The 13,689-nt window shown below is 38.2% G+C and overlaps 1 pseudogene; it reads left to right on the top strand.

Moving 5' to 3' along the window:
• The first annotated feature begins 973 nt into the window (after positions 1-973).
• LOC115793969 (sialic acid-binding Ig-like lectin 10) lies at positions 974-8,884 on the top strand (annotated as a pseudogene).
• The last annotated feature ends 4,805 nt before the right edge of the window (positions 8,885-13,689 follow it).

The raw sequence follows: 13,689 nt of genomic DNA on the forward strand, positions 1-13,689 counted from the left end.
ACAGGCTGTAATCAGTTGTGGGGAAATCCTGAGAGAGAAATTCTTTTTATTAATCATTTAACTTCTTTAATACACTTAATGTTCCTCAAGGAACTTTTTTAAAATATTGCTGTTTACTATCTTATATGAGCCAATAGGAAAGCCCTTTATTGCAATTCAAAGTATGTGTTGTATGATGAAATGATGTAAAAATAAGCAAACAGCTCATGTTTTCTCTCTAATATTGTAGAGTCCAACTTGCAGTATAAAGAACATTGTAAATAAAATGTAACTGAGTGTACGAAACTTCATGAAGTGCCTTTACTGGAATGACAGTTTCTAAAAATTAGATTTTTCAGGAAAAAATAATATTTTAGTCAGTGCTGAACATTCTGCGATAAAATATTGAAAGTGTTTTATAAGGTAAATTTATAAAATAAAGTGTATAAAGTTTGATGAGCTGCTGAAAAACTTCCTGAACTCCTGATGCAAGAAGAAGGAAAAAAGAAAAGCGAGTCGAGGAAGAGAAACTTCAGTTTAGAAAGTCAGCAGATGTTAGTGAGGAGAGAAGAGTGAAGAAGAACAAGACAGAAGAGGTAAAACATTTTAAAAATGGTTTCAAAATATCTTTTTAACAATGAAAATCTAAATGTAAAGGCTTTTTCACACCCATAGCAGTGCTGGTGAAATTAAAAGACCATTATGCAGGAATATGCATAATAATGATCTAATAATGATCTAATGTCTAATTAATGCTATTTAACTGTAAAAAATAGTTTTTGTTCATTAATTAATGTTTCAGGAACAGATGTCACAAAGATTTTAACACAAAAACTTATATAGAGTGTTGATGCAGTCACAGCTGTTGGTAAATACACACGGCATTTATTGAGATGTGTGATATGAACTGTTGAATTTTTCTTTGTCTTAATTTTAGTTTTAATTTCTGCATGTTTACTGTGTCTCCTGGATTAGTTATTGTGTGGAGTAAGAGCCTGAAAGTGTTGAGCACCGAACATCGAGGATGTTTGTTCTCATCTGGGCAGCTCTGCTTTTCTCTGTGAGAGGCAACAATGCCGGCACAGGTTTGTCTCAATCAATCAATCAATCAATCAATCAATCAATCAATCAAGTATATTTAACTTTTCCTGACCTGCATACAAATGACCGGTATTTATTCTCACCCAGGATTATCATAATTTTGTACCTCATAAATCTTCTGTTAGCACACATATTATAGACTAAGAAATGATTCTGATGAACAAAAGGCAGCTTATTTGAAACAGCAAAGTTATTTCAGTATCTTTAATTAGGCATGTGTATTGCTGTAACATGAAATGTTCACAGTCTTTAACTTTGCCTTTGCACTAACAGGTTCCTCAGCCTCAGAACACTGTGACAGAGAATACTGTGTTACTCTCAGTGAGCAAGAACTAAGAGCAGAGGCTGGACTCTGTGTTGTGATCCCGTGCTCTTTCAGGACTGCTGCTGCCTTTACCCCCAAACATATAGTTTGGTTCAAATGTGAAGCATCTAAAAGATCTTGTAGTGATGCTGACATAATATTTCACAGCGACAAAAACACAGAAAAAAAGCCTCAGGCTGGATTTGAAGGACGAGTGTCGCTTTTGGAGCCTGATGTGAGTCAGAACAACTGCAGCATCACCATTAATTATCTCAAACAGTCTGATTCTGGATCATATCAGCTCAGAGTTATTGGTGACCTGAACGGGAAAGAAGATGGATTCACATTCATTACAAGAGTAACTGTCTCTGTTAAAGGTATGAAAAACTTCTTCAAGAACAAATATGCAGAAAATATTTATTCAGTCTTTTACAACAACATGTTTAGGATTTTTATTATTTTAATGAAGTATTAATTTATTTTGTGTTTTTTTTTTAACCTCTGTGGGCAACTGGTAGGAACTGCAGCAGTTCTTACTAACAGCCCAGAAAATATCCTATTATTTGAGCTTGGATTTAATTCCACTAATGCCCAGCATTTCCATTAGGTCTCATTCAGAAGCCCACAGTAACGATTCCCACACTGACAGAGGGACAGCAGGCCACACTGACCTGCACTGCTCCTGGTCTCTGCTCTGGATCTGTTCCTGAAATCACCTGGACATGGAGAGGAGCAGGAGGGACTGAATCTCACATTACAGAGAACATCACTGCTTTCAAGACTGAGAATCTGACTGCTTTCACACAGAGACACACCTCAACTTTGACCTTTGACCCTTCAGCTGAATATCACAACACCAATGTCACCTGCAAAATCCGCTTTACAGACAAAACAGCTACAGAAGAGACTTCAGCTTTGAGTGTGAACTGTGAGTAATTTTAGTCTCAAAATAACTTCCCCCCCCTGAAGTCTACTGAATTTTGCAGAGTCAACTTTAATCTTGCAATAAAGTCATCATGTTAGGGAAACTACATGATTGTGTAATTTATATATTTTTATCTCATAGATTTAGAGGAAGTTCAAATCACTGGTGTTGAAAGTGTGTTGGAGGCTGAAGCTCTGAATCTGACCTGCAGTGTTGAAAGTTTCCCTCTATCTCTGGTTATGTGGTCCAAATTTGGTTCCAACACAAACCTGCACAATGACACTGGATCAGCCTCACTTATCATCCAGAATGTGACAGCAGAACACTCTGGACTGTATGTCTGCACAGCTAAATATATGAACAACACCCTCAAGCACGAAGTCAACATAACAGTGATATGTAAGTACACAACTTTGTGCTTGTGGAAAGAATAGTTATTGTACTGTTCATTTATTTTCCTATCAGGTAACTGATATTGCGAGTTTGGAGCAATCCAAGTCTCCTCAATAATTTCAGGAACCACAATTTTCTCCCTGACTGCAAGCATCTAAAACAACAAAACAAACAATGCGATCAGTGTGCAAAAGTTCACATTTTCTTTGTAGAGGAATAAGTATTTATTTTTTTCTTGCCAAGTGGATCTATGCCCGTTTTAATTTCTCCCTCCTTCCTGAAAATTGAAATGTGCTCCACAGATAAGAGGAAACCTCAGATCATCGGGAATACAGCTGTTAAGGAGGGAGATGCTCTGAATCTGACCTGCAGTGTTGAAAGTTTCCCTCCAGCTGTTGTTGTGTGGAAAAATCATAGAACCAACAGAGTCCTTTACAGTGACACTGGATCAGCTACACTTGTCATCCCGAATGTTACAGCAGAGCACTGTGGACAGTACATCTGTACAGCAAAACATCTGAACACAACCCTGGCTTCTAATATCAGTGTGACTGTGACATGTGAGTAGATGGGACTAATCTTCTGGAATGTCAAGTTCATAAAACAAATACTTTTATATTCCTTACAGACATATATTGTGATAATATAGATACTGTAAAATGTTCATATGTAATTATGAACTCGTAAGACCTGTCGATTGATTACTGTCCTCTGAGTCTGACACCTTTATATCAGGCTCAGTTTATACACTCTGAGTCCTGGAAGTGAATGGATGGATGGATGGATGGAAATCCTTAATTTCTAAGTAGGATTTCAGAAATGTACAGCAATTTTAGCCCTTTTAAATCAAACGTTTTATTCAGTACTTTTGTAGTGGACAGCAGGACTTATTAACTCCTGCTTTCAGCCTCTGTGCGTACATGGACTTCAGGAAACAGAGGGCTGAGTGATGCAGAAAGGATTTGACTTGTAGAAGGAGATTCAAACTTATTGCAGTGCACGGGAGGAGGGGATGACCACAATTCTGGGTACAGTCCTTTCTCATTCACTCAGCCCTCTGTCATATCTTGCATGTTCATTATCAGTGCAGTGGGTGACGTGCATCAGTGATGCTTTCAGGTTTGTTTCCTTTATCTTGTTACCAGTCTGATTGGTTTTAAATTGATTTCTTGTCATATTTTCTCCCCTTGTCTTAATTAAAAAACTGAAATGTGCCCCACAGATATGAGGAAACCTCAGATCATTGGGAATACAACTGTTAAGGAGGGAGACGTTTTCAATCTTTCCTGCGGTGTTGAAAGTTTCCCTCCAGCTCTGATTGTGTGGAGAAAACACACAAACCTTGACAATGGAACTAAAACTGATCTGCACAATGACACTGGATCAGCTTCACTTGTCATTCCAAATGTGGCAGCAAAACATTCTGGACTGTACATCTGTACAGCAAAACATCTGGACACAACAGTGACTTCTTATGTCAATGTGACTGTGATCTGTAAGTAGATGGTTCTAATCTTCTGGAATTTGAATTTCAGAAATCTGATACATAGGAAGATACTTTACTTTGGTCTCTTAACTACTGATAAGTGTTGTCATTTTAGTAACTGGCTAACTTAAAATGATGGGTGAATAAATTAATAATTAGTAAAGTATTAAACAGCATGTGTTACCAGAAAAACTACAATATGATGCTGTAGTGTTTCTAATACTCTGGAAATTTACTGAAACACTGAAACATCATTCTTCCAAAGATATTCTCTCTCTTTTGGTGTTTTGATAGTTGTAGTACAGAGCAATGGGGGGTGGGGGGGGGGGGGGGGGGGGGGATAAACCTAAACTATGTCATCAAAATGAACCCCGCAGCATAACAGATCCACTGAATTTCCTCACTGCATCATTGATGTTTTCAAGTGTTTTTTAAAATGCATTTATTTTTTAAATATATTTGATTATTATTTTCTTGCTCCTTATCAAATCAAATCAGATCAAAGTTTGTTTGTCACATGCATGGTCATACAGCTTACAACTAGCAGTGAAATGCTTTGACGACTACTCTTACACTATTGTACAAGATGAAGATATAACTAGATCAAAAAGTAATCAAAATGCGCATTGGGGTAAAATGGAGGTGGATTGATTAACAGGATATGGTCCAAATAAAATATATAAAAGTCTCTTAAATAAACTATTGAATTGTTTTCCACAGATAAAAGGGAACCGCAGATCATTGGGAATCCAACAGTTAAGGAAGGGGATGTTCTGACTCTGACCTGCAGTGCTGAAAGTTTCCCTCCAGCTCTGATTGTGTGGAAAAACTGAGTTCTAACATCAACCTTCACAGTGGTGCTCACGCTGACCTGCGCAATGACACTGGATCAGCTACACTTGTCATCCACAATGTGACAGTAGAAGATTCTGGACCGTACATCTGTGCAGCAACACATCTGGACACAAGTGTGACTTCTTATGTCAATGTGACTGTGACTTGTAAGTAGACACTGCCAGTCTTCATGCATCTGAAATGTATACACGTAATTGGCTATAGATCATTGTAGTCAGTCTGTACATTTTGTTAAGTAGTAATATTTTTAGGTTATATAATAGAAAAAAGGTTATTGCAGTCATAAATTAGTCTTTAATTATGTCTTCCAATAAACTGATGCACTCTCACAAACATAATTATATGGTGCTGGTTTGTGGAAGTCGCCATGTTCCCCCATCATATTTGAATACAGTGGCCGGGAATGGCATCTCCATTCCAGCTAAGTTTGTTTTACGTATGTGGCCAGAGACCAGCCACATTCATAGTAAGCCAAAGGTGGATGAGAATAACTCGTAGGCATCACAGCATGACAGAATTATTGGAAACACAAGTTCCATCCATCCATCCATTTTCTTCCGCTTATCCGGGGCCGGGTCGCGGGGGCAGAAGCCTAAGCAGAGAAGCCCAAGCTTCCCTCTCCCCAGCCACCTCCTCCAGCCCATCCGGAGGGACCCCAAGGCGTTCCCAGGCCAGCCGAGATACACAATCTCTCCAGCGGGTCCTGGGTCTACCACGGGGCCTCCTCCCAGGAGGAGGCCCCGTGGAAACACAAGTTAATTCTTAATAATTTTAATTGTTTTCTTGCTCCTTATCATAAACTACTGAAATGTGTTTCACAGATAGAAGGAAACAGCAGATCATTGGGAATACAGCTGTTAAAGAGGGAGATGTTCTGAATCTGACCTGCAGTGTTGAAAGTGTCCCTCCATCTCTGATTGTGTGGAAACAACTTAGCTCCAACACAAACCTGCACAATGACACTGGATCAGCTGCACTTGTCATACAGAATGTCACAGCAGAACATTCTGGACTGTACGTCTGCACAGCTAAATATATGAACAACACCCTCAAGCATGAAGTCAACATAACAGTCATCTGTAAGTACACAACTTTGGGCTTTCAGACAGAAGAGTCACCTTTCTGGTACCTGAAATTCAGAGCTCTCCAATTCTAATAAATATCATTTCCAATTCTATGCTAAATGTGTGATGCCATTTTTTAAAACATTGATGCTCTTGACGGTAGGTATTATAAAAACTGCTGAACTATCCTCCACAGACAAAAAGACACCTGAGCTCATTGGAAATACAACTGTTAGGAAGGGAGATGTTCTCAGTCTGACCTGCAGTGTTGAAAGTTTCCCTCCATCTTTCATTATGTGGAAAAAACTTTCCAACACAAACCTTCACAATGGAACTGACCTACACAATGACACTGGATCAGCTACACTTGTCATCTATAATGTGACAGCAGAACACACTGGACAGTACATCTGTACAACAAAACATCTGGACACAACTGTGACTTTACACGTCAGTGTGACTGTGACTTGTAAGTAGACAGCACCTAACTTGAATGTGAAGTTCAAATATGCAATAAAATCACACCTTCTCTTGTTTTATGATTCTGATTATTGTTTACAGGGTTTTCAAAGATCCTCGATGGCTCCGGATGTGTGCTTCAGTCAGAGGGTTTGACCTGTGTGTGTATCAGTGAAGGGTTTCCTTTACCTACCATCAAATGGCCGCTCCTGAAGAACCACAATGAGTACTCTGTCATTACCACTGTGACAAACCACACAGTCAGCAGCACTGTCAGTCTAAGTGTAAAAAACCATGGCAACAGCACTGTTGAATGTGTCAGCAACAATGGAAATGGAGAAGAAAGAGAAAACCTCCTGATCCATAAAAACCTGTCTGAAAAACATGGTATATGTTCTCCAACTAAACATTTTTTTAATGTGAACTCTGTAATTAGACAATTAACATGAACTTTTTTCATGTTTGCTTCAATTGCAGAGCGGTCGTCTGGTTTTAGGCTGCGATACACAAAAGTCATCATTGCCTTTTTGACTGTGGTTCTTCTTTCAGCAATCGTTTTTTGTTTGGCCAGGAATTCCTACAGGTTTGCTTTTGTAATTCTTGCAACGTTTTCTCTGTAGATAAATTGAACACATAATAATTTTTGTAAAAATGCTCTTTTCTCCAGAAAAAAACAGAAGAGCTCCAGAAATTCAGATGAGGCTTTGGAGATGGAGACGCATCAAGATGATAAACTGGTATTTATGTTCAGTTTGCTTTTTAAAATATATTCATTAAAACATGAGTTTCTGCACAGATGTTTAAAATACTGAAGTGTCCATGTTTTACTCTTTGGGGTTTTCCTGTTTGTTCTCAATGCCTCCAACGTTCTGCAATTGTAAGGAATTGGGTCAGTTTTCAATACATTAAGAACATTTTGTAATATGTGGTAGTATTTCAGATATTTTAATGAGTTTTTGTTTGTTTACCATTGTTTGAATCAGAAGCTGGGATGTAACCAGAAATACAAAATTCTAATACATTTAAATTGGCACAAAGAGTTGCTCTTTGGAGGGACTCACTGAGTCTGAGAAGCAATGACTCTGCAAGGGTCCCGTCTGAACACAGCACACAGGCTGTCATGTATCGATGTGGCAGGCAAGGCAGAGGACCCCAATGCAGGACTCAAAGGCGAAAGCTGAACTTAAATTTAGGCTTTATTAGTGAGAGTATAAACAAAGGCAGGGCACAAACTACAAAATAACAAAACTAGACTAACTTGACATGATAGTAAACAGGAGTCAGGAATGGAGCACACAGGAGGAAACTACTGACGTCAAGGACGTGACAAAGACAAAAAGCAGACAATAAATACACAAGGGCTAATGAGGGCAGTGACAACAGGTGGGGATCACAGCTGAGCATAAGGGAAGCAAAACAGAACACAACACACAGGGACAGAAAGCCATCAAAATAAAACAGGAAGCAAGACAAGGAAACGGATTTGACATATAAGGAGGCACGCACACAAAGGGAACCTAAACATGACTAAACAGAAACCTAAACACAACACTCCAGGAAACGAAACTAAACATGAGACATGAAACGCAAGACAAGGGAATAAGACATGAGAAACAAAACAGATAGAGGAACACTGACAGAACAGGAGGATGTGGGAATCAGAACATAAGCAGGATAAAGGTAATAAAACAAAGACGCAAAGAAGGAAATAAAACTTAAATCAAAGTCTAACCAAAACACTGGGTCAGTGGACCCAGGATCATGGCACAGACACAGTATACCTGCACTTAATCTTTGTTCAAACAACAATACCAAGAAGACACAAGTTAATAACTAGGTCACTGATGCTGAAGCATTAATGTAGCAACTCATGGAAGTGCAAATCCATGCAACATTAATTTTATGCATAAAGAGCTTACAAAGAGTTAAACCTGAGAATATGAAGCATCGCAAGTTTCTGTCACAGTTGGCACCATGACTTCTTTAATTACCATGATTACAAAAACAAAACAGAACAAGAAAAAAAGCAGAAGTGTGAAGTAATTCACACTTCAAGCTGATACAGAAAAAAGAACTTTTTCCTGTATGAATCAGTAAGTAAATATACCACATAGACATGAATAACTCATATTATTTACTTTGTAACTAACACGTTTATGACTGTCAAGACAATCAGACCCTGAACTCAAACAGTGAGCCAAACAAAGTGGAGCATGCTGACACTGATGTTTTCCCCCCTGCTGAACAGAAACAGAGTCAGGGAGGCAGCAAGGAGGCAAGAGAGCACGAAGACAGAGTGTGCTGAAATGAGAAGATGATGGTGGAGATTAATCACCGAACCACAAAGGAGGAGATGAGGCCGTGTACTCCACTGTGAATGATATAATTGATGAAATTTGATTGTTTTATGGTTTGGGATAAAGATTATTTGATCTAATTGGATGTGATGAACTGATGATTTTTTGTGATTTTTTTGTATTGAGTCCCACACAATTAGAATGTGGTGAACTGACATAATTTCTCTTCTTCGGCCTCATTTAATTTTTAAAGTATTTCATTCACACATATTGCATTGCATAAAAACACTGCATAAAAAAATCATGATCATTTAATGTGATTTGTCATTTAATGTAACACAAATCTGTTGCTTAATGTTCAAATGATTTCATTATGTTTAGGGTAGTAGTTTCACCTGTAACTCCAACTTGACTTTTTAATGTCAAAAAGATTTCACATGAATACTTTTATTTTAGTACTTTAAATATATTTTCATGCTAGTAATTAAGCAAAATGTTTCTATTTCTACTACTACTTAAGTGCAAATACTACTACTTTTGTTGTATTATATGCTGACTTCAGTCAATGATAAGTATATTTTGTTCACTGCTCAGCTTTAACTGATTCTACCTGTAATATTAATGCTAAATGGTTTTAAAACCAGCAAGACAATAAACGAAGCATACTTCATTAACCAGCGTCTGTATTTCTCAGTATTACACAATTGCAAAAGTGGACTTCTAATAAGTTCACAATAAGCATTGTTTTTATATTACATTTCAAACTAGTGAGTTCACAACACAGGCGGTGTGGTGGCCTCACAGCTAGAAGGTCTGGGTTCAAATCCACGTTGGCTTTTCTGTGTGGAGTTTGGATGTTCTCCCCGTGTCTGAGTGGGTTTTCTCCGGGCACTCCAGTTTCCTCCCACAGTCCAAAGACATGCAGTTAGTGGGGTTAGGTTTATTGGTGATTCTAATTTGCCCATAGGTGTGAATGTGAGGGTGAATGGTTGGCTGTCTCTCTGTGTCACTTTTTTTTTTTTTTTAAACCTGTCCTGTCTGGCAGCTTGAGGAAGCAAAATTATTGTCTGCATGCTCTGTTGTGCCAAACAGAAACCTGAAAAACAAACAGCACCTGAAAAAGAAGTATCGAAAAGAAAACAAGCATATACTGTTGTTCTGTTTGTGTGTGTGTGTGTGTGTGTGTGTGTGTGTGTGTGTGTGTGTGTGTGTGTGTGTGTGTGTGTGTGTGCGTGTGTGTGTGTTCCATGCTCCATGCTGAAATATATACAACAAGACCCCTGAAGACTAAGAAGACTACCCCTGGAATGAGAGAGCTAGCTAATTGGCTCAGTAAGTACCCCCATTTTCCACACCCCACCACAGGGCGACAGAGAGCAGGCCCGGGGCCTGTGACAACAGCACCCCAGAAAAACGCCAACCCTGAGGCCAGCAACTCCCACCCACAGATACACACATACACACACGCAAGAATGGCCCCAAGACAAACCAGTCTGAGTCCAGGACAAGCAGCTCCCAACCCTCCCATGCTATCGCTCAACTGGGGACAGCCGCTCCCTCACCTGATCCCCCTCCCAGGGAATTTCATTCCAAGAGCTTCAAGAAAAGACATGATTGCCATGTTTCATTACAACATCATTCATACTAACAGACTGAATATCCCTAAAGAATATGTAAGAAGTAGAAGAATGGATTATGTTTGCAAAGAAACAGAAATTTGTCATGTAGGATATCCATGAATGTGGGATAAATTTCACAAAGCCTCAATTTCTCGTTTTTTCAGTGTAAGAATGATGAACCTTTGAACAATTTACACCTCTACATGCTGCAGCAGGGACTGTGTAAATTCCTATATTCAGCTAAGTGAGCAATGAAGACAGAATTTCCTTATCCCTTTGTTATTGTGGCTTTTTCTTTTGATAATCTTTCCTGATAAAACTCCCTGCATTATTGAAGAGTTACTGAAAACAATCATGATGACATCGGTGTGCAAATATGGACCCACTTCAGGGATTTATGCTCTACAATAAAATGTAGTTTCCTTTTAGATGTTTTATTGGACAAAGATACATGATCTTTAAACATTGATGTGATCACTCCAAAACAGTTTTTATAGGAAAATGTTTTCATTTGGGTCAAATATTAACTGAATTTTTCAGGGACAGTAGCGTCTACTTCTCTTTGGGTGGTTTGTCAAAGCATAATTATATGATTTATTTCCAGTTAAAGAAAAAAAACTCTTGGTAGTTTAAGGTTATTTTTAATGGTCTCTGCTCATTCATATTACTACCATATTTATTATATTATTGTTTATTTTAGTTATATGTTGTTATTTTGCTTCCTGTGACCATACATCATCCTTCATTTTTCTCTGTATTATTGTAGGGTCCTTACCCACAATACAAAGCACCTTGAGGCAACTGTTTGTTGTGATTTGGCGCGATATAAATAAAATTGAATTGAAATTGAATTGAATTACTCACCAGAAGGGGGCAGAGTAAGCCATTTGTGGCACATTACTAGTCATATAGATAGTGAGGTCTGTCTGGTGCTGCCTCACTGCAGCTTTTGTATTTTTTCTGTTCTTGTATGGTGAATTAATAAAATGTTTTATTAAAGTACATTCGTTCATTTAACATTTTATACCTCTAATGCTGTTAGTCTGAATGGTGCAACACAAGCAGGTTTCTGTGGACTTAATTCATGTCATATGAAGCATGAAACAAAATAGAATTCTAATTTAAATGGAAAAATGTTTAGACACTGGGGAAATATAATTCTCACTCATAATGCTCCATGCTGAAATATATACAACAAGACTAAAGTGCTAACTCAGTTAAATTGAAAAAAAAAACTTTATGTCAACCATTGCAATTAATAACTGGTGATTTTATTATCCATCCATCCATTAGCTTCCACTTATCCTGTTCAGGGTCACGGGGGGGCTGAAGCCTATCCCAGCTGTCATAGAGCGAGAGGCAGGGGACACCCTGAACAGGTCGCCAGCCTGTCACAGGGCTAAGACAGAATGAGAGACAACCATTCACACTCACATTCACACCGATGGGCAATTACAATATACAATGTACTCATGTACATTGTATATAGTGTTATTATTAGTAGTATTAAGGTTAATCTTGATTGTTGATTTTATATATATTTATATTCTTTTCTTAATAGTGTGAATTATTATATTTTTACTTATATTTATAATAACTGCGGCTGCTGTTACACCCAAATTTCCCCTCTGTGGGACAATAAAGGCTGTTTCTTCTTCTAGAATAACCAGTTAATAACCAGTTAGAATAACCCCACTAACTGCATGTCTTTGGACTGTGGAAGGAAACTGGAGTACCGGGAGGAAACCCACTCAGACACGGGGAGAACATGCAAACTCCACACAGAGAGATTTTATTAATGAATACAACTTACTTTATTTAGAAGTGCATTTCATCTTATTGTCCTCTAACATTTAGTATATCTAAAAGTTACAGGAAAAATGATATTTCACTACGTAAACCATGCTCACTCAGCCTACTGACCCACTAATAGTTGTCTTCGGCCACTGAGAACTGCCTAACATTAGACAAATACTCTTGACAGTATGTATATTATCAAAGCTAGACCACAACCCCACCACCAAATGCTAATGGGAGTCTCAGCTACACCATGGGCACTAACCAGAGGTGCAGTGCCGCTGGTGTGCTAGCACAGTCAGTTGCATATTTCATTCAAGAAACCCAATAAAAACAATATGAGTGGTCAAAGCTCTCATCATGATATCTAGGGCCAGATTTAATGGGTCTGCATCTGCCAAAACCCACTTTGGCATCAAAAAAGCTGCAGCCAGGTTTACTAAAGAGGTACAGTGTCAGTTTTACCACAGAAACCCCCACAACAAATTAGAGTGATGATGCATTTGCAAAAATGCGCCCGTGGGAGAGGAAAGTTGTTTGGGTGATCTACATTAATTTATATATAAATGTGCAGTCAGTTCATTTCAATAATTACCCACCAAGAGCAACACAAAGCAGTGGCTTAAAAACAGAACAGACTTGAAGACTGAGTGTGAGCTGGTGAGTGATGTCCTAACAAAAACAATACTGTTTAAGTGCAGGTTTTATGCATGTATTTATCTCTAAAAACATCATGACAATTAAGATAAATGACTAAAAAAAGCTGAAGGAAAATCAACATTTTTTTGATGTAAGGAATAAGTCCGTTGATAGTGTAGTGTCTGAAACACCTATGTGAAACTGCATTTATGTTGTCTCCTAAAGGTGTAAGAAAATTCCAGCAAGGGGCCTTTCAGTTTGGGAGCTCATCTTCACTGTTTATCTTTACCAAATATGGAAAGTTGTAAAACTGGGGGTCTCTGAGCCCCCCGAGGAAAACAGGTAGAAACCAGTCTATGTGCAACAATGTGTGTACTGTACCAGATGTTAAAGCATATATAAGGCTGTAGCTTTCTTTGTTCAGGGTGCAGAAGATCATTGGCCTTCCTTCTCACCCAGATGTCTCGAGCATCTGTATTTTGACATTGTCTTTTTATAATAAATCTTATGTTATTCTATAAAGACTGTGTTGACCAAGAATTCCTTCAAACACAACATCATGGCATCAAGATCAAGAAACCACAATAGAAACTGTGTGGATTGTGTGAAATCCTGAGGACTGAGGCTCAGGAGAGCTGCATTATTAAATACAGACAGCTGACCTGTATGATGTGTAGAAGAACACAAAACATCCTGGTATTAATGATGTGAATTAATGCGATGTGCTATGTGCATAGTTTCTTCTGCAGCCACTATTAGATATTATAGGAT

The sequence above is a fragment of the Archocentrus centrarchus genome, chromosome 16 (genome assembly GCF_007364275.1).
Source record: "Archocentrus centrarchus isolate MPI-CPG fArcCen1 chromosome 16, fArcCen1, whole genome shotgun sequence".
NCBI lineage: Eukaryota > Metazoa > Chordata > Actinopteri > Cichliformes > Cichlidae > Archocentrus > Archocentrus centrarchus.